Source organism: Pleurodeles waltl, chromosome 9 (genome assembly GCF_031143425.1).
Source record: "Pleurodeles waltl isolate 20211129_DDA chromosome 9, aPleWal1.hap1.20221129, whole genome shotgun sequence".
NCBI classification, from domain to species: domain Eukaryota; kingdom Metazoa; phylum Chordata; class Amphibia; order Caudata; family Salamandridae; genus Pleurodeles; species Pleurodeles waltl.
Window position 1 is genome coordinate 1,028,151,562 of NC_090448.1, and position 21,112 is coordinate 1,028,172,673.

Here is a 21,112-nt window from a genome sequence, read left to right on the forward strand (position 1 = left end):
TTATGTATTTATTTATTTATTTATTTATATATGTATGTATTTATTTATTTATTTATAGAGTTTTATATAGTGAGACATGCCCTTCATTTGTCAGAGCACTGTACAAAGAAAGCTAATGCTGGTTGCAGTACAGAAAAGACATCTTTCACTTAAAATACGCTGTAGATAGAATTTGAAACGAAGGTTATATTAAAAAATCGGATACAATAACTGATAAGGTGAATGACAGATTTGGAAGAGTTCTCCTATATAGAGTTTGAGGAGCGAGGCATAATAAAGGCATAATAAAAACAGGTCAAAATAACAAATAGAGCAGGTGACAATTCCACAGAACAGTCCTTCTTTGAGTGAACCTAAATTAACCTTTGCTTAGCATTTGTTAACCTGGCACAAAAGCAGTCAGGCTAAACTTAAAGGCAATGTGTGAAGTATTTATGCATCACACATACAGTAGTAGAGTGAAAAAACAACACAAGAAAAATCCCAAACAAATCTGGAATAATAGAGTAGATTGCATTAAATAAAATAATTCCAGAATGACAGAAATCCCACCAGTAGAACCAGAAATATTGACTTTATTTTTTTGTTTAATAAGAATAGCTGCAAAAGCATTAAATGTCAACTGTGTCCATGTGGTCATGTTGGATTGGGACAAAGTCACATGTTCAGGCCGACCAAGATTGAGTGTGGGCTAGATACAGGGGCCAAGTTAGCCCCACTGAGAGTTGTGCCTTATGTCCTTGATACAAAGCTTTGCGTGCTCGGCATTCGTTCTGATCAGGAGCTGTATAGTGGTGTGATGCAACTCCCTATGTCAATCTGCATTGCACTGCGTTGTTTCTGATCAGGAGCTGCAAAAGTTGCAATGTGAGGTCCTGCGTCGAATTGTGGCACACTGTGTTGGTTCTGAATAGGAGCTGCAACAACTGTGATGTGAGATCCTGCATCAAGTTGCATGAGGCTGCATTGGTTCTGATGAGGCTGCTGATCAGGAGCTGAGAGGGGCTACTATGTGAGGTTCTACATAAAGTTGCAGTGCACTGCATTGGATTTTATAGAACCTACAGTTATGCAAGGAAGAGTACACCTTAAAGCCACCCAAGGGTCCAGGACCTGTTGGGTATTCATGGGGTTCCGGGTGCATTCCAGACAGAGGTCTGCAGCAGGACCAATGGCAGGTAGTGCTGGAGGCCCAGGCAGGTCAGCTGGGCACTTGCAGGGAGGCCTCTGAAGCATGTTGTATCTCTGTAGCTCACACAGGAGGTCACTTGCTTGTCCCTTGGAGTCACTCTGGTTAGCCTGCGATGAAGGCAAGCCAGTCCAGTGTCCATTCTCAGAGAGTAGGGCAGTCCTCTGGCAGCAGAGCATGCCTTCTTCTGTAACTTTCACAATTCCAAGCTTGTTCTGGATGACTGGCTCTGGAGGTCCAATATTAACATCTGGTGCTAAGCACTGTGTTAGGGAACTCCTTTCCATATCTCTACATCTAGGTTTTTGGAAAGTTCTCCCTCTGCCAAGGTTCAAAACTGGGGGTGATAACAGACAGGGCAGCTCTTTGAAGTGTAACTGGGAGTGTGTAGAGCCACTCCCCAGTCATCCTATCCATACCTACATCCCATATGTGTTACTGCCTTGAAGCAATACACAAACCCCAATAGGAAAGACATTCATAGTCATGTGACCCAGGGCCCTGGCAGAACGCAAAAACAATTCAGGCAGGAAAATGCCAACTTTCTAAAAGTGGCATTTTCAGAACTCTAATTTAAAATCTGACATCACCACCTGAGCCAATTTTAAATTATAGTTTGTTTGAGTGTAAACAGCCTATCTCTATCTGGTCCCAATCCAAAGTTATCATGTATTAAATGTAAAACTTAAACACACATGTCCTAGTTTTCAAATAAAATGCACCCTGCCCTACCAGTCGACAGGGCATACCTTAGGAGGGGCATGTGCATTAAAAAGGATAGTTTAGGCCTAGCAAAAGGGTTATTTAAAACTGCACTACCAAATGCAGTGTTTTCAAAAGGCTACTTTAGTGGGTGACACAATAAGAGCTGCCACCCTACTAGTAGGATTTAATTTACAGGCCCTGGGTATATACAGTAACATTTATTAGGGACTTAAAAGGAAATGTGCCAATTAGGTGTAGGCTAATTTAACCATGTTTGAACGAGAGAGCACACGCAGTGAGCAGTTGATCACTCGTTATCAGTAGTAAAATGCTCAGAGTCCTAAAGCCACCAAAAACAAATTCAATAATACAGGAGGAGTGAAGGCAAAAGGTGTGGGAAAATACCACACCAAGGATGCGGGATCTAACATAATGTATATGTGATCACATCAATTCTCATTAAACAGAGTTTGATCTTGGCTAGTGGAGCAGTAGTGATGGGAAGTTGCTTCTTTGTTATTATCAATCATCATTATTGTTCATTATTTCTGATGCACAGTGTGCGTGTGTCTGTGTGTGTGTGCATGTGTGTATGTGTGTGCGTTGCATTTTGTCACCTGCAATCGATTGTAGTAGTATTTTTCAGGCAGGCAGTGTTCATGTTTTGCACCAAGACACAAATACCGTGGTGAGCAGATGAATGTGCTTTACCAACAACAAATTGCTTAAAGTGAACTTAACTGGGTAGAAATATTAATAATAAATTCCAGTTGAAGAATAACAACCCATGATCAGCTCGATTATAACACTAAAAGCAACGCAACAAAATTGCTGAGATATAAACGATGGCATGATGTTTGTAAGTGTCGTTTCTGCTTCTGCCTCTGATGTTGCTTTAAATTCCGTGTGAAGCCAATCTCATTCAGACGATCAATACACGCTTGTTTTACACCAAACCTACTTCAGGCTCATACTATAATCAATTGATCTTATCAAACAGGGCAGAAGGCCCAGACTGCAAATTATGTTTCTTCAGAACTTGAAAGGAATATTAAGAAAGTGCTTAAAAACACGAGCTAGAATTGAGTGTAAATCCATTTAGTTTCAATTAGAGTGCAATTATGGTGGCTGATCACTTTGCTTTTTACAGAAGATTAAAAAATGTAGGACGTGTTCAACGGAAACACATTCGAAAATTAAATATAATTAAATATAAGTACATATCTTTCCAAATGTAGCCATCATTGGAACAGTTCCTGTTTTTCAAAAAATAGTTGCAAAACATAAAATCTTGTCTTCTGTGGTCCTCATAACAGGATGCGGCCCAGGGTGTGGAAACCATCACCTGTTATCAGTTCACCCCTGAAAATGGGGCACAACATGCAGATCTTTGGGTTACTTTACCAAACTCCGCATGTTCAGGGGTTTTCCAGGAATTTTTATCTCGATTAATTGAGTACACGCAGATGTTGCTGGAAAACATGGAATAATGAGGGCAAATGTGTCTGGGTATATGAAGTGCCATATTTATACTTTTTGACGCGAAACTGCGCTAACGCAGTTTTGCGGCAAAAAAATTAGCGCCGGCTAACGTCATTCTGAAGCGCCATGCGGGCGCCGTATTTATTGAATGGCGTTAGCCGGCGTTAGCCGACCGGCGCTGCCAGGTGTGCGTGAAAAAAAACGACATACACCAGGCAGCGCCGGCGTAGGGAAAAATGGCGTTTGGGCGTCCCAAAATGGGTCAAGTCAGGCTGAGGCAAAAAAATCGTCTTAACCCGATTTGCGCCATTTTTTTTGGGCGCCCAGACGCCATTAACATGACTCCTGTCTTAGCAAAGACAGGAGTCATGCCCCCTTGCCCAATGGCCATGCCCAGGTGACTTATGTCCCCTGGGCATGGTCATTGGGCATAGTGGCATGTAGGGGGGCACAAATCAGGCCCCCCTATGCCACAATTTTTTTTTAAAAAAAATACTTACCACAACTTACCTTTTCTTCCCTGGGATGGGTCCCTACATCCTTGGGTGTCCTCCTGGGGTGGGCAAGGATGGCAGGGGGTGTCCCTGGGGGCAGGGGAGGGCACCTCTGGGCTCATTCTGAGCCCACAGTTCCCTTAACACCTGCACTGACCCAGGCGTTAAAAAGAGGCGCAAATGCGGGGTTTTTTGCCCCGCCCACTCCCGGGCGTCATTTTTGCCCGGGAGTATAAATACCACGCACATGCCTGGGAGTCATTTTTTAAGACGGGAACGCTTACCTTGCATCTCATTAACGCAAGGAAGGTGTTCACGCAAAATAATGATGCTAACTCCATGAACTTTGGCGCTAGACGCGTCTAACGCCAAAGTATAAATATGGAGTTAGTTTTGCGTCGAATTTGCGTCGTTTTGTTTGGCGCAAACGGAGTATAAATATGCCCCTAAGTGTGAACAACTAAGAATCATAGACATCCATTAGGTAATACATTTTTTAAGCACCCTAGACAAATTAGTGCTGGTGCATTTTTGTCTGGTTATGACCTCAGTGATAAGCAGAAGAAACGGTTGTTACAACATTTTTTCTGAGATATTACTAAATCGCTCACTATTTTGAAAAGATACATTTTAGCAAGTGGTGCTAACTTTTTCTGCAAAAAGGAGCAAGCAAAATATGCGTCCAGGTCTTAATGAGAACAGGTCTATATACAACCAGTTCCACATTTACTCAGAGATACTTATGACAATGTAAGACTATGTAAGGCACTCAGGCCCTGATTCATACTTTTTGGGGCAAAACTGCACGAACAGTTTTGCACCAAAAAGTTTAGCACCGGCTTGCACCATTTCTGTGCACCACCCGGGCACCATATTCATGGAATGGTGCAAGCCGGTGCAAAGGGTAGGCTAGTGTAAAAAAAATGACGTTATTCAGATGGGGCTAGCTGTATGGAAGAAGGGTGTTTTGCACCAAAAAATGGCGTTAGGCAGGTTAGAGTAAAAAAAGATGACTCTAACCTGCCTAGAGTCATTTTCTGATGCAAAACCATCCATACCACATGCCTCCTGTCTTAAAAAAGACAGGAGTCATGCCCGCCACCCCAGTGGCCAGCACAGGGGACCAGGCTCCCCTGTGCCTGGCCATTGCACCCTGTGCCATGTATGGGGGCCCATTTCAGGCTATGGCACTTTAAAAAATAAAATAAAATACTTACCTGTACTTACCTGGGATGGGGTCCACCATCCTCTGCTGTCCCTCTGGTGTGGCTGGGGGTGTCCCCGGGGCCTGGGGAGGGCACTTGTGTGCTTATTTCATGGTGTTCCACCATGGAAATAGGCCCACAGGTCCCCCAACGCCTGCTCTCTGCCAGGCGTTAAAAAATGGGGCAAAGCAAGCTTTGCACCATTTTTTGACCCCTCCTCGCTCCCATGCACCATTTTTGCATGTTGAGGCCATAGAGTCATTATTTGCATGGGAATGCCTACCTTGCATCTCATTAAGGCAAGGTAGGTTTCCACTTCCAAAAAATGACTTTAACTCCGTAAATTTGGCTCTAGATGGGTTTAGCGCCAAAGTATAAATATGGAGTTAGTTTTGCACTGAATTAGAGTGAAAAAAAAATGGCGTTAATTCAGTGCAAACAGAGTATAAATATGCCCCCTCGTCTATCTTTCCTTAGAATTCTGATTCAAGCTTAGATGGTTTTTATCAGCACAAATATTAACAAGTGAAACCTGTTGGAATCTGAGTGGGGACAAATCTTTATGAAAATTTAAGCCGAACCTGCTGGTACTTGTCTATGTAGGTGTGGTAATACCACATCAGTTTACCACAGGTTGAATGTGAGTTCCACAGTGTCCCAAAAGGAGATACAGTTAAATTGTCATACATTATAACAAATCGTTTTTATATAGTTACTTGTATTGAAGTAATTATAATTGTTGTTAATGAGCATCTTTTGTATGATATTCCCCAGGTTTTCGGCCTCCTTTTACTGAACCCGTTTTCACTACCCAAAGGACTCTGCACACTTAACCCTTGCTAACCAGAGGTAAAGCGCTTGTGCTTGCCCTGTAAAACACTTTAAAATTGGTATGCACCTCAATGGCACATTTAGGGCCTGATTTATACCTTTTTAGCACTGCATTTGCGTCATTTTTGGACGTGTGGTGCAAACTTACAAAACATAAGTGAATTTTGTAAGTTTTAGCCGCTTTTGCATCAGAAAATGACACAAATGTGGCACTAAAAAAGTATAAATCAGGCCTTTAATTTACTTGTTAGTCCTTAGTATGTGGTTCTACATCTGCAGGGCCTGTAAATTAAATACTACTACTGGGCTGAAACACTCAATGTGCACCCACGAACCTAGAACTGTATACATCTGGCTATGGTCCTGACATTGCAGTTTGAACTACCATTTTGATCTGTTAAAATAACTATTTTAACATTCCTAAACCTTCCTCTTTAATACTTATAAGTCACCCCAACGCAGGCTTTAAAGGCCCGTGGGGCAGGGTGCATGATATTTAAAATTAGGAAATGTATACATAGGCCCTCATTATGACCCTGGCGGTGAGTGATGAAGTGGTGGTAATACCACCAACAGGCTGGGCGTCAGTTCTGCCAAATTATGACCATGGCAGTGATAACTTCCATAGACAGTCAATGTACCACACCAACCGCCAGGGCAACAACAACACTCACCATGGCAGTAGCCACCAACAGCTAGGCAGAAGACAAAGTACCGGCAACCATATTAAGACACAGCATACCTCCACCTTTTCCGGGGCAGTACCAACGTCAACAAAAGCCTGGTGGGAACAGAGCTCATAAGTGAATGGACTCACCACTGGAGACACAGGGAAGAAGTAGGTCTCCATGGAACCCAAAGTGCAAGTTTTTCTATGATCTTCTATGTAATGCTCCACTCAACCTGGAACACCAACGCCAATGAAGACAACAACGGTGAATAAAGCCACCTAGCACACAAGGGAGGGTGGGAGGAAAACAAGAGTGACACACACATGCATGACACACACCTGACATACACACACAACACCGTCACCCTCTGCGCCCTCAATGCCGGCTGCTCCCCCGCCTGCCTTCAAGGCTCCCTGCAGACCACCCGCGGACCCTTCTCTTGCTGGAACTGCACCTTCACCAGCCTCCTCGTCAATGACTCACCCACCAAGGCAGGAAGGAACCATCTCAGAGGTATCATCCTCAACACCCGCTCTGTCCACAAGCATGCAGTAGAGCTATAGAATCTACTCGACTCAGTCTCCCCAGACATCACCTTCCTGACCGAGACCTGGATGAACTCCTCCTCCATGATTGACATCGCCATAGCCATCCTGGAGGGCTACAAGATCACCCGCAGGGACCGCGCCAACAAACCAGGAGGAGGTATTGCCATCATCCACAACAAGATCCTTAGGATCACAACCAGCACCGAAGACACCCTCAGCACCGTCGAACACATGCACTTCCAGATCCTCACTGACCCAAACACCACCCTCCGGCAGGACCCTTATCTACCGGACCCCGAGCCCCCGACAGCAGTTCAGCAACTCCATCACCGACGTCATCAGCACGCACGCTCTTGCATCCACTGACTACGTACTCATCGGGGACTTAAACTTCCACCTCAAGAACACCAATGACAACAACACCTCCACCCTGCTCAACAACCTCTCCAACCTTGGCCTCAAACAGCTCGTCACGACGCCGACCCACTCCACAGGACACACACTTGACCCAATTTTCTCCACCAGCAATCATGTCTCCTTCAGACACATCACCAAACTCTACTGGACACACCACCAACCACAATGGATCCCCCGCAGTTGGAACAAGGTCACTGAAGACCAACTTATCATGACCCTCTCCTGGAACCTACCCATCAACACCACTGACAATGATGAAGCTGCCCGCAACTTCAGTCAATTGGTCTACACCTGTGCCAATTCTCTCACCCCAATCAAGAATCCCTCCTACAGATGCACCGACAGAAAGGCCTCCTGGTTTACTGCCGACCTCCACAAATCTAAGCAAACCTGCCGAAGACTTGAAAGAAAGTAACACCAAGATCAGACTCTGTGCAACCACACAGCCTTCAAAAACACCATCCGCAGAAACCACCAACTCATCCGAGCTGCCAAGAGAACCACCTTCAAAGACCGAATCAACAACAACGCACACAGCCACAAGGAGCTCTTCAACGTCGTGAAGGAACTCTCCAACCCCAGCTCCAACGACATCCTGTCATCCCAAGACCTCTGTGACTCCCTAGCCTCCTACTTCCACCAAATGATTGCAGACATCCACAACAGCTTCAGCACCCAGACTCCCCCCGGCAACCACCAACACCACAGATTTACCTCTGACCAACTGCCTGCTCTCCTGGACCCCCATCAACGACAACAACACCATCGAAATCATGAACACCATACACTCCCGCTCTCCATCTTACCACTGCCCTCACCACATCCTTAACAAAGCAAGCTCCATCATAGCACCCCAAATACGGAAGATCATCAACAGCTCCTTCGAGTTCGCCACCTTCCCAGAGAGCTGGAAACATGCCGAGGTCAGTGCCCTCCTCAAAAAACCCAAGGCGGACCCAAAGGACCTCAAGAACTTCTGGCCTATCTCCCTGCTCCCCTTCCCGGCAAAAGTAATTGAGAAGGCTGTCAACAGACAACTAACCTGCTTCCTCAAGGAGAACTGCACCCTGGACCCTTCCCAATCCAGATTCCGCAGCAACCACAGTACCGAAACCGCCCTCATCGCCATCTCCAACAACATCAGAACCATACTGGACAACAGTGAAACCAACACCCTCATCCTCCAGGACCTCTAGGCTGTAGTTGACACATTCTGCCATCACACCCTACGCTCATGCCTCAGCAATGCAGGAATCTGTGACAGAAACCTGGACTGGGTCACCTCCTATCTCACCGGCAGAACCCAGTGAGTCCGCCTCCCCCATTCCACCTGGATGCCACCTACTACATTGCCCCACTCGCTAACATCCTCCGATCCCACAACCTCAACATCATATTATACGCAGACGACACCCAGTTGATCCTCTCCCTCACCAAGGACTCCGCCAAGACCTACCTCCATGATGGAATGAAGGCCATCACTGAATGGATTAAGCACAGCTGCCTCAAACTCAATTCAGACCAGACAGAAGTCCTCATCTTCGGCTTCACGGATGACTCCTGGGGTTCTGCCACTCTTGGAGCTGCCCCCACTCCCAACGACCACACACGCAACCTAGGATTCATCTTGGACTCCTCATTATCCATAACCCAGCAAGTCAACGCCATGTCCTCCTCCTGCTTCAACACCCTCCACATGCTCCGAAAGATCTACAAATGGATACCCACCGAAAACAGAAGAACAGTCACCTAAGCCCTCATAAGCAGCAAATTAGGCCACAGCCAAACTCCAGGAGAGGCTGCAATGCATCCCGAACGCTTCCACACGCCTCATCCTGGACATCCCCCACCAGTGCCACATCAAAGACCGTCTGAGAAAACTGCACTGGCTCCCAGTCAACAAGAGAATCACCTTCAAACTCCACACCCATGCTCACAAAGCACTGCACAAAACCGGACCAGAATACCTCAACAGACGGCTGTTGTTAGAAATGGGGTTTTTGGTTGGCAGTTAGGTCGCCCTCTGTCCAAGCAAGAACCCTCACTCTAGTCAGGGTAAGTCACACACAATCCAAAATCAGCCTGTGCTCACCCTCCGGTAGCTTGGCACGAGCAGTCAGGCTTAACTTAGAAGGCAATGTGTAAAGCATTTGTGCAATAAATCATACAACACCATAGTATAACACCACAAAAATACACCACACAGTGTTTAGAAAAATAGAGAATATTTATCTGGGTACTTGTAGGTCAAAACGATCAAAGTTGCAATACGAATTTGTAAAGATATCACTGAAAAGTGATATTAAGTGTCTTTAAGTCTTTTAAAAAGCAATAAAGTGTCTTTCAAGCACAGAGTACCTGGTTTCTGGTGGGAAATCTCCTCAGAGGGCCACAGGAGAAGAGATGCGTGGAAAAAGGGGTGTGTGCGTCGATTTCTCCTCAGCACACACAGACTTGCGTCGTTCTTTTCCACGCGGGGAAGTCGGGCGTCGTTTTCCGGCGCGCAGACAGTCTCTTTTTGTGGATCGCGGGGATTACCAGATGTCCCGGGTCTGTGCGTGGATTCTCCTGCTTATTTTCCGGCTGCGCGTCGTTCTGCGGGGCTGCGCGTCGAAGTTTCGATCTCACGGTAGGCGTCGCGTCGATTTCTCCTTGGAAGTCGGGCGGCGTTGTCCTTGCGAGGCCGTGCGTCGAAATTTTGGTCTCACGGCAGGCGTCGCGTCGATTTCTCCTTGGAAGTCGGGCGGCGTTGTCCTTGCGAGGCCGTGCGTCAAAGTTTCGCACTCACGGTAGGCGTCGCGTCGATTTCTCCTTGGAAGTCGGGCGGCTTTGTCCTTGCGAGGTTGTGCGTCGAAGTCTCGATCGTCCCGAGGGCGTCGCGTTGATCAGCGTCGGTGTGCGGCGTTTTTCTCGCCGCGAAACAAGCTGTGCGTCGAAATTTTCGGCGCACGGAGCGTCCACGTGAAAGGCAGAAGTCTTTTTGGTCCTGAGACTTCAAGGAACAGGAGGCAAGCTCTATCCAAGCCCTTGGAGAGCACTTTCACAGCCAGACAAGAGTTCAGCAAGGCAGCAGGGCAACAGCAAGACAGCAGTCCTTTGGAGAAAGCAGACAGGTGAGTCCTTTGAGCAGCCAGGCAGTTCTTCTTGGCAGGATGTAGTTTCTGGTTCCGGTTTCTTCTCCAGCAAGTGTCTGATGAGGTAGGGCAGAGGCCCTGTTTTATACTAAGTTGTGCCTTTGAAGTGGGGGTGACTTCAAAGAGTCTCTAAGAAAGGCACCAAGTTCCCTTTCAGTTCAATCCTGTCTGCCAGAGTCCCAGTAGGGGGTGTGGCAGTCCTTTGTGTGAGGGCAGGCCCTCCACCCTCCCAGCCCAGGAAGACCCATTCAAAATGCAGATGTATGCAAGCGAGGCTGAGTACCCTGTGTTTGGGGTGTGTCTGAGTGAATGCACAAGGAGCTGTCAACTAAACCTAGCCAGACGTGGATTGAAGGGCACAACAAGTTTTTAGTGCAAAGAAATGCTCACTTTCTAAAAGTGGCCTTTCTAGAATAGTAATATTAAATCCGACTTCACCAGTCAGCAGGACTTTATATTACCATTCTGGCCATACCAAATATGACCTTCCTGCTCCTTTCAGATCAGCAGCTGCCACTTCAACAGTGTATGAGGGCAGCCCCAATGTTAGCCTATGAAGGGAGCAGGCCTCACAGTAGTGTAAAAACGAACTTAGGAGTTTTACACTACCAGGTACATGTCCTGCCTTTTACCTACACAGCACCCTGCTCTAGGGGTTACCTAGGGCACACATTAGGGATGACTTATATGTAGAAAAAGGGGAGTTCTAGGCTTGGCAAGTACTTTTAAATGCCAAGTCGAAGTGGCAGTGAAACTGCACACACAGGCCTTGCAATGGCAGGCCTGAGACAAGGTTAAGGGGCTACTGAGGTGGGTGGCACAACCAGTGCTGCAGGCCCACTAGTAGCATTTAATCTACATGCCCCAGGCACATGTAGTGCACTCTACTAGGGACTTACAGGTAAATTAAATAGTCAATCATGGATAAACCAATCAATAGTACAATTTACACAGAGAGCATATGCACTTTAGCACTGGTTAGCAGTGGTAAAGTGCTCAGAGGTCAAAAGCCAACAACAACAGGTCAGAAAAAAATAGGAGGAAGGAGGCAAAAAGTTTGGGGATGTCCCTGTCAAAAAGCCAGGTCCAACATGACCCCCCACCAGCCTAAAGCCAGGGGAGAACAATCACTATCCTGATGTACTTCCCTGTTTGAGGCGACAGAACAAGGACCCAGGCCCACAACAGCAGGGGCATGCTCCAGTTCTTCGCCTTCCTGACTCCCATTGGATCCCTCTGTCCATACTCTCAGGGCCCACTAAGCCCATCCATGGGGAACCTTTCTCCTTTCCTGCGGATCCCATCTGTGTAGCACCTAACCTTACTTTGCTCACAGATGTATCCCAGGAGCAGGATAGTACCACCATGACCAACATAGTGGTGTTGCCCACTCTACCCCTGGGGTGTGACACTTGTCCCCTCCCCAGGGATAACTCTGTCCACCCGGACAGCAAGCCACAGTGATTACTGACAGCTGTCAGGGATGAGAGCCAGGCCCCAGGCCTCTCAAAGCTCTCCAACCACTGTGGCTGTGGAGAGTGGGGGGCGGTAGCCCCAGGTGCTGGGCACCCTTTAACCACTCTCCCTTCCACCAGGTCAGGGATGACAGCCTGAACCTGGTCCTCCCCTCTGGGGCTTTGTACCCTCCCTCCTGGAGCGGTACCCCCAGGGTCCAACATGGTCAGGGTGCTTACAGAAGTCACCCTGTACCATTCCTCCACCAGTGCAGGGCTGTTAACCTGCCACTGGCCCTCCAACCTGGGGCCTGGACTAGGGCCCGGGGTGAGGCTTCCCTCCCCCTGCCCTCCCTTCTGGGGTCCAGCACCCTCCAACTAGGAGTGGCCTCCTCAGAAGACAACATGGTAGGGGCACTGTTATCAGTAGCCCCTCCCTCCAGGTCCGGGGGGACACCCTGAACCTGGTCTTCCAGCCCAGGGTCTGTACCCTCAGACTGGATCACTGCCTGGCAAACCAGGACTTCCTGGGAGGCACACCTACCCCCCACCAGGTCAGAGTTTAACCTCTGCACCTGCCCATTCAACTCAGAGTCACCACCCTGAAGTTGAACAATCGCCTGGCATGCCAGGACTTCCTGGAGGGCACCCTGACCCTCCACCAGGTCAGAGTTTAACCTCTGCACCTGACCATTCAACTCAGAGTCACCACCCTGAAGTTGAACAATTGCCTGGCGCACCAGGACTTTCTGGGAGGCACACCTACCTCCCACCAGGTCAGAGTTTAATCTCTGAGCCTGGTTCCCCAACCCAGGGTCACCACCCTGAGGTTGGGCAATTGCCTGGCACGCCAGGACTTTCTGGGGGGCACACCTACCCCCCACCAGGTCAGAGTTTAACCTCTGAACCTGGTCATCCAACCCAGAATCAACACCCTGAGGTTGGACAATTGCCTGGCACAGCAGGGCTTCTTGGGAGGCACACCTACCTCCCACCAGGTCAGAGTTTAACCTCTGAACCTGGGTATCCAACCCAGAGTCACCGCCCTGAGGTTGAACAATTGCCTGGCACGCCAGGACTTTCTGGGGGGCACACCTACCCCCCACCAGGTCAGAGTTTAACCTCTGAACCCGGTTATCCAACCCAGAGTCAGCACTCTGAGGTTGAACAATTGCCTGGCACGCCAGGACTTTCTGGAGGGCACACTGACCCTCCACCAGGTCAGAGTTTAACCTCTGAACTGGGCCATTCAACTCAGAGTCACCACCCTGAAGTTGAACAATCGCCTGGCATGCCAGGACTTCCTGGAGGGCACACTGACCCTCCACCAGGTCAGAGTTTAACCTCTGAACCTGGTTCTCCAACCTAGGGTCACCATCCTGAGGTTGGACAACTGCCTGGTACACCAGGGCTTTCTGGGGGGCACACCTACCCCCCACCAGGTCAGAGGTTAACCTCTGAACCGGGATATCCAACCCAGAGTCACCACCCTGAGGTTGAACCATTGCCTGGCAGGCCAGGACTTTCAGGGAGGCACACCTACCTCCCACCAGGTCACAGTTTAACCTCTGAGCCTGGTTCTCCAACCCAGGGTCACCACCCTGAGGTTGAACCATTGCCTGGTATACCAGGACTTTCTGGGGGGCACACCTACCCCCCACCAGGTCAGAGTTTGACCTCTGAACCTGGTTAGCCAACCCAGAGTCACCACCCTGAGGTTGGGCAATTGCCTGGCACCCCAGGACTTTCTGGGAGGCACACCTACCTCCCACCAGGTCAGAGTTTAACCTCTGAACCTGGCCATCCAACCCAGAGTCGACACCCTGAGGTTGGACAACTGCCTGGCACGCCAGGACTTTCTGGGGGGCACACCTACCCCCCACCAGGTCAGAGTTTAACCTCTGAACCTGACCATCCAACCCAGAGTCAACACCCTGAGGTTGGACAATTGCCTGGCACAGCAGGACTTCTTGGGAGGCACACCTACCTCCCACCCGGTCAGAGTTTGACCTCTTCACCTGGTAAGCCAACCCAGAGTCACCACCCTGAGGTTGAACCATTGCCTGGCATTCCAGGACTTTCTGGGGGGCACATCTACCCCCCACCAGGTCAAAGTTTAACCTCTGAACCCGGTTATCCAACCCAGAGTCACCACCCTGAGGTTGAATCTTTGCCTGGCATGCCAGGACTTCCTGGGGGGCACTCTCACCCCCCACAAGGGACACGCCGTCCCCAAGGGCCACACAAGAGTCTGGTTGGCGCAGGTCTCCCGACCTCTGCCCATCCGGCAGAGTCTGGGTTTCCCCCAAACCAGAAACGGTTTCACCTGGGTCATTCCTGGGGGGCTCTGCTCTCAGAGCTGACCCCTGACTTTCAAGATCCTCCACTGGGGTCGGCCACCCCCTCTCAACCCTATGTCTGGACTTCTGCACCCCCTCACTAGGAGTGGTACTGCCAGACACCAGAACTGTTGGGATGCTGTCTACAGTCATCCCCCCAAGTTCTTCTGACACTGCGGGGCTTCCCTCAAAAGGTAGCCCTACGGTACAGGTTAGGCTCTGAGACCTACCTGGGACACTACAATCCTCTCCCACCTCACTTGGTCGGGAACCACCTAGACCACTCCCTTCAGGAGCACCCCCAAATGCCTCTTCAGACTCTCTGGTACTCACCCAAAAGTCTGCCTCCACTGTAAGTTCCCTGGGGTCAGAGAACTCACACTCCACCTGGTGTTGGCGTAGCTCTGGAAAATAAGGACCAGACATATGCTCTCCAGCAATTACATCACTCTGCCCTTCACATGTATTAACCACAGTACCCTTCACCCAACCACCCAGTAACTCAACCTTGGAAAAGCACTCTACTTCACCCTCCTGAGACTGGTGAGACAGTATCTGTCTGTCCCTGACACTCAACCCAAACTCTTCTGGGATGTCTCTACACTCTATATCCAGGACGTCCACCAGGGGGGAACCCTTTTCTCTGTCACTCTCTGCTAGAGTCAGTAAAGTGTCCCTCCCCCCAGTAGGAATATGACTCCCTGTGCCAGTTCCCCAATCCTTCTCAGGGACCCTGTGCATAACGGGAACTACCTCATACCCTTGAACCGCCTGGGGTGTGTCAACTCTCTTCTTCAAGTTGGGTACCACATCTCTGGGCTTGTGCCCTTCTTCAGCAGTACTAGATGCAAGATTTTTGCTGCCACCATCTGAACTGGACTCAGCCCTTCCGGCCTCCAGTTTCAGCTCTTTACAGCTCATCTCTTGAGCTGCAATCTTTTCTTCTTCCAGGGCTAAGAGACTTGCTGCCTCAGCCCTTTCAATAAACTCATCTAGCTCTTCCATCCACCGTGCTTGAGCCATGAGCCATTCTTTTTTCACTGGGTCTCTTTCCTCATCTGAGTCGTCCTCCTCCTCCTCTGAGGGGTACTTAGTCATTTGGTTTCTTGCTGCCTCTCTCTCTGCCCATCTGTCTTCCTCCCAGACTATGTAGGCATGTAGCATCTCTGCTTTAGTAGATCTCTTTGCTACAGCAAGGCCACATTCTCTGCAAAGCTTCCTTAGGTCAGCCTTAGTGAGGTGGTCAGTAGGCAAAAAGAATAAGTAGGTAAGCGATCCCATTCTGATAGGATCTTACCAGCAAAAACCAAAATCCAAAGTCCAAAATATCAATAGTATATCCAGGAGGACATCAGAGACCAAAAGTCAAAAAAGAGATAAAAAATCAAGTTGACCTTCAACTGTGGGTAGGTAGTGAAATACTTAGCTACTGTATGTCACTGCACAAACACAAGTCCTATCCTCACCGCTGATCACCAATGTTAGAAATGGGGTTTTTGGTTGGCAGTTAGGTTGCCCTCTGTCCAAGCAAGAACCCTCACTCTAGTCAGGGTAAGTCACACACAATCCAAAATCAGCCTGTGCTCACCCTCCGGTAGCTTGGCACGAGCAGTCAGGCTTAACTTAGAAGGCAATGTGTAAAGCATTTGTGCAATAAATCATACAACACCATAGTATAACACCACAAAAATACACCACACAGTGTTTAGAAAAATATAGAATATTTATCTGGGTACTTGTAGGTCAAAACGATCAAAGTTGCAATACGAATTTGTAAAGATATCACTGAAAAGTGATATTAAGTGTCTTTAAGTCTTTTAAAAAGCAATAAAGTGTCTTTCAAGCACAGAGTACCTGGTTTCTGGTGGGAAATCTCCTCAGAGGGCCACAGGAGAAGAGATGCGTGGAAAAAGGGGTGTGTGCGTCGATTTCTCCTCAGCACACACAGACTTGCGTCGTTCTTTTCCACGCGGGGAAGTCGGGCGTCGTTTTCCGGCGCGCAGACAGTCTCTTTTTGTGGATCGCGGGGATTACCAGATGTCCCGGGTCTGTGCGTGGATTCTCCTGCTTATTTTCCGGCTGCGCGTCGTTCTGCGGGGCTGCGCGTCGAAGTTTCGATCTCACGGTAGGCGTCGCGTCGATTTCTCCTTGGAAGTCGGGCGGCGTTGTCCTTGCGAGGCCGTGCGTCAAAATTTTGGTCTCACGGCAGGCGTCGCGTCGATTTCTCCTTGGAAGTCGGGCGGCGTTGTCCTTGCGAGGCCGTGCGTCAAAGTTTCGCACTCACGGTAGGCGTCGCGTCGATTTCTCCTTGGAAGTCGGGCGGCTTTGTCCTTGCGAGGTTGTGCGTCGAAGTCTCGATCGTCCCGAGGGCGTCGCGTTGATCAGCGTCGGTGTGCGGCGTTTTTCTCGCCGCGAAACAAGCTGTGCGTCGAAATTTTCGGCGCACGGAGCGTCCACGTGAAAGGCAGAAGTCTTTTTGGTCCTGAGACTTCAAGGAACAGGAGGCAAGCTCTATCCAAGCCCTTGGAGAGCACTTTCACAGCCAGACAAGAGTTCAGCAAGGCAGCAGGGCAACAGCAAGACAGCAGTCCTTTGGAGAAAGCAGACAGGTGAGTCCTTTGAGCAGCCAGGCAGTTCTTCTTGGCAGGATGTAGTTTCTGGTTCCGGTTTCTTCTCCAGCAAGTGTCTGATGAGGTAGGGCAGAGGCCCTGTTTTATACTAAGTTGTGCCTTTGAAGTGGGGGTGACTTCAAAGAGTCTCTAAGAAAGGCACCAAGTTCCCTTTCAGTTCAATCCTGTCTGCCAGAGTCCCAGTAGGGGGTGTGGCAGTCCTTTGTGTGAGGGCAGGCCCTCCACCCTCCCAGCCCAGGAAGACCCATTCAAAATGCAGATGTATGCAAGTGAGGCTGAGTACCCTGTGTTTGGGGTGTGTCTGAGTGAATGCACAAGGAGCTGTCAACTAAACCTAGCCAGACGTGGATTGAAGGGCACAACAAGTTTTTAGTGCAAAGAAATGCTCACTTTCTAAAAGTGGCCTTTCTAGAATAGTAATATTAAATCCGACTTCACCAGTCAGCAGGACTTTATATTACCATTCTGGCCATACCAAATATGACCTTCCTGCTCCTTTCAGATCAGCAGCTGCCACTTCAACAGTGTATGAGGGCAGCCCCAATGTTAGCCTATGAAGGGAGCAGGCCTCACAGTAGTGTAAAAACGAACTTAGGAGTTTTACACTACCAGGACATATAACTACACAGGTACATGTCCTGCCTTTTACCTACACAGCACCCTGCTCTAGGGGTTACCTAGGGCACACATTAGGGATGACTTATATGTAGAAAAAGGGGAGTTCTAGGCTTGGCAAGTACTTTTAAATGCCAAGTCGAAGTGGCAGTGAAACTGCACACACAGGCCTTGCAATGGCAGGCCTGAGACAAGGTTAAGGGGCTACTGAGGTGGGTGGCACAACCAGTGCTGCAGGCCCACTAGTAGCATTTAATCTACATGCCCCAGGCACATGTAGTGCACTCTACTAGGGACTTACAGGTAAATTAAATAGTCAATCATGGATAAACCAATCAATAGTACAATTTACACAGAGAGCATATGCACTTTAGCACTGGTTAGCAGTGGTAAAGTGCTCAGAGGTCAAAAGCCAACAACAACAGGTCAGAAGAAAATAGGAGGAAGGAGGCAAAAAGTTTGGGGATGTCCCTGTCAAAAAGCCAGGTCCAACAGCTGTCCTTCTACACCCAGACCCAGCATCTCCACTCCACGACCTCGCCCTCGCAACCGTCACACGTAGCTGCAGAACTACAACCGGTGGTAGATCATTCTCACACCTGGCCACCAAAACATGGAACACTCTTCCTACCTACCTGTGCCAGACCAAAGACCTCCTTACCTTCAGGAAACTTCTCAAGACCTGGCTGTTTGAGCAGTAACAGCACCTCACCCCTTCCCCCCCTACTCAGCGCCTTGAGACCCTCACGGGTGAGTAGGCCCCTTTACAAATTCCTGATTGATTGATTGATTGAATCAGCTGCACACATAAACCAATGGCACAGGACACATGGCATAATAAAACATAGACAAGATTGCTGAAGTACTGACAATGTAGTAGCATAGCAAAACCCACCACACAAACCAAATATATTTACAGATGTACATATAGGGCCAATGCCCAGTCCAAAGTCATAAGGGCACACAAGGACACAGGGCAAAGTCCAAGGCCCAACCGGTATCCTGACACATCTGTAGAGAACACAGGGGCATAATTTTGCAAGTGGGAAGGCACCTCAGGGGGACGGGGCACCTCAGCTGAATACAGAAACTTCCCCACTGGTTCATGCCCTTTGCTCTATCCTGGGGAGTGCAAGGCCACAGTCTCTGGAGTGGGTGACTTTCCACTGGTTCTGGAGGGGGCAACATGCCCATTACTCTGGCCTGGGGAGTGAAAGGCCACAGACTCTGAGTAGGTGACTTACCCACTGGTTCGGGAGGGGCCAACATGCCCACTACTCTGTCTTGGGGAGTGCAAGGCCACAGTCTCTGGAGTGGGTAACTTCCCCACTGGTTCTGGAGGGGGCTCCATGCCCATTAGTCTGTCTTGCAGAGTGCAAGGCCACAGTCTCTGGGGTGGGTGACTTCCCCACTGGTTCTGGAGGGGGCAACATGACCATTGCTCTGTCCTGGGGAATGCAAGGCCACAGTCTCTGAAGTTGGTGACTTCCTCACTTGTTCTGGAGGGGGCAACATGCCCATTGCTCTGCCCTGGGGAGTGCAAGGCCACAGTCTCTGAGTGGGTGACTTCCCCACTGGTTCTGGAGGGGGCAACATGCCTATTGCTCTGTCCTGAGGAGTGCAAGGCTACAGTCTCTGGAGTGGGTAACTTCCCAACTGGTTCTGGAGGGGGCTTCATGCCTATTGCTCTGTCCTGGGGAGTGCAGTGCCAGGGTCTCTGGAGTGGGTGACTTCCCCACTGGTTCTGGAGGGGGCAGCTCGCACAGCAGGCCCTGGAGTGTGGCCTACATGGCATCCGCTGGCGGTGACAGCTGCACTGCGGTGGTGGATGGAGGAGCCTTCTGGGCAGCCCCTGCACTCTCTTATGTCTGCAATGTGGTGGTGGATGGAGGAGCCTCCTGGACAGCCTCTGCACTCTGATGGCTGTACTTCCTTAGCTGGCGGTGGGGGCCCCGGGACAGCTGGTGGTGGTGGAGGTGTAAGCCTGACATCCTCCACTGGCGTAGAGTGCTTCATCTCCTCCAGTACATGGGGCATGGATCCTTTACCCTTTCTGGCAGGGTAGGATGGGCTCTTCCCCTCTCTGCCTGGTGGTGCAGGCTCCTTCCCCATCTTCACAGGTAGTGCAGGCCCCTTTCCCTTCTTTCTAGGTGTTGCAGGCTCCTTACCCTTCTTCACAGGTGGTGCAGACTCCTTCCCCTTCTTTGCAGGTGGTGCAGACTCCTTCTCCTTCTTTACAGGTGGTGCAGGCCCCTTCCACTTCTTCCCTGTTGGTGCTGGCTCCTTCCTCTTCTGCAATGAAGGTGTGGTATCCTTACCACCACGAGTAGGTGGTGCTACCACTCTACCCGTGGACTGTTTGGCTAAGGTGCTGGGCTATGTCCTTGGTACCCTGCCCATATGGGCAGGATGGGGGAGGAGGAAGGAAGAGGTCAAATTGGGAAAGGAAAAGCTTTTTAGGGGCAGTGGCAGGAGGAGAGAGGAGTAATGGGAGTGGAGGATGAGGGAGTGGTTGTTGGAGGTGTATGTCTGCTGGACTTGGGTACAGGTGCATGGGCAGTATGCTTATGTGATGTGGATGGCTGTTGGGTGTATCAATGCTTGCGTTTGTGTCTTTTAGGAGGGGGAACAGACAGGTTGGGAGAGTACACAGGGGACACATGCATGGCTGTTGTGGAGGTGTCTACCAGTGCTGTATGTGTTCTGGTTGGTGTGGTGATGCTGGTAGTGGATGTTGATGTAGTGCATGCAGGTGTGAGTGTGGACGTGACTGGGAGGGAGGTGGTGGAGGAGGAGGGGGAGACAGAGGAGGCAGTGGATGTTGTTGTGTCTGCAACTGTATGGTGTTTGTGTGAGTGCTTGTGGGATGAAGTGTGGTGCTTGTGTTTGCCTGTGCCACTCTTGGGTGTTTTCTTGTGTGCATGCTCGTCTGTATGTATGCCTGAGTTGGGTTGGGGTTGAGGAGAATGGGAATGGGAAGTGGGAGTTGGAGGGGGACAGTACAAACAGGGACAATGGCTGCCATCAGAGAGGAGGCCAGAGCCTGAATCGATCTCTGTTGGGCCGCCAATCCACGGTGAATGCCCTCCAGGAATGCATTGCATTGCTGATTCTGGGATGCCAGCCCCTGGATGGCATTCACAATGGTTGACTGCCCTACAGAGATGGATCTCAGGAGGTCCATTGCCTCCTTACTCAGGGCAGCAGGGCTCACTGGGGCAGGGCCTGAGGTGCCTGGGGTGAAGGAGATGTCCACCCTCCTGGCTGAGCGGGCATGGGAAACTCGCTGAGGGAGGGTGGTGCTGGTACGGGGGTGGCAGTTGTACCTGCAGCTGGGGTGGTCACAGAGGTTTCCGCCACCACCAGGGAGCTCCCATCGGTGGAGGTATCAGAGTTTG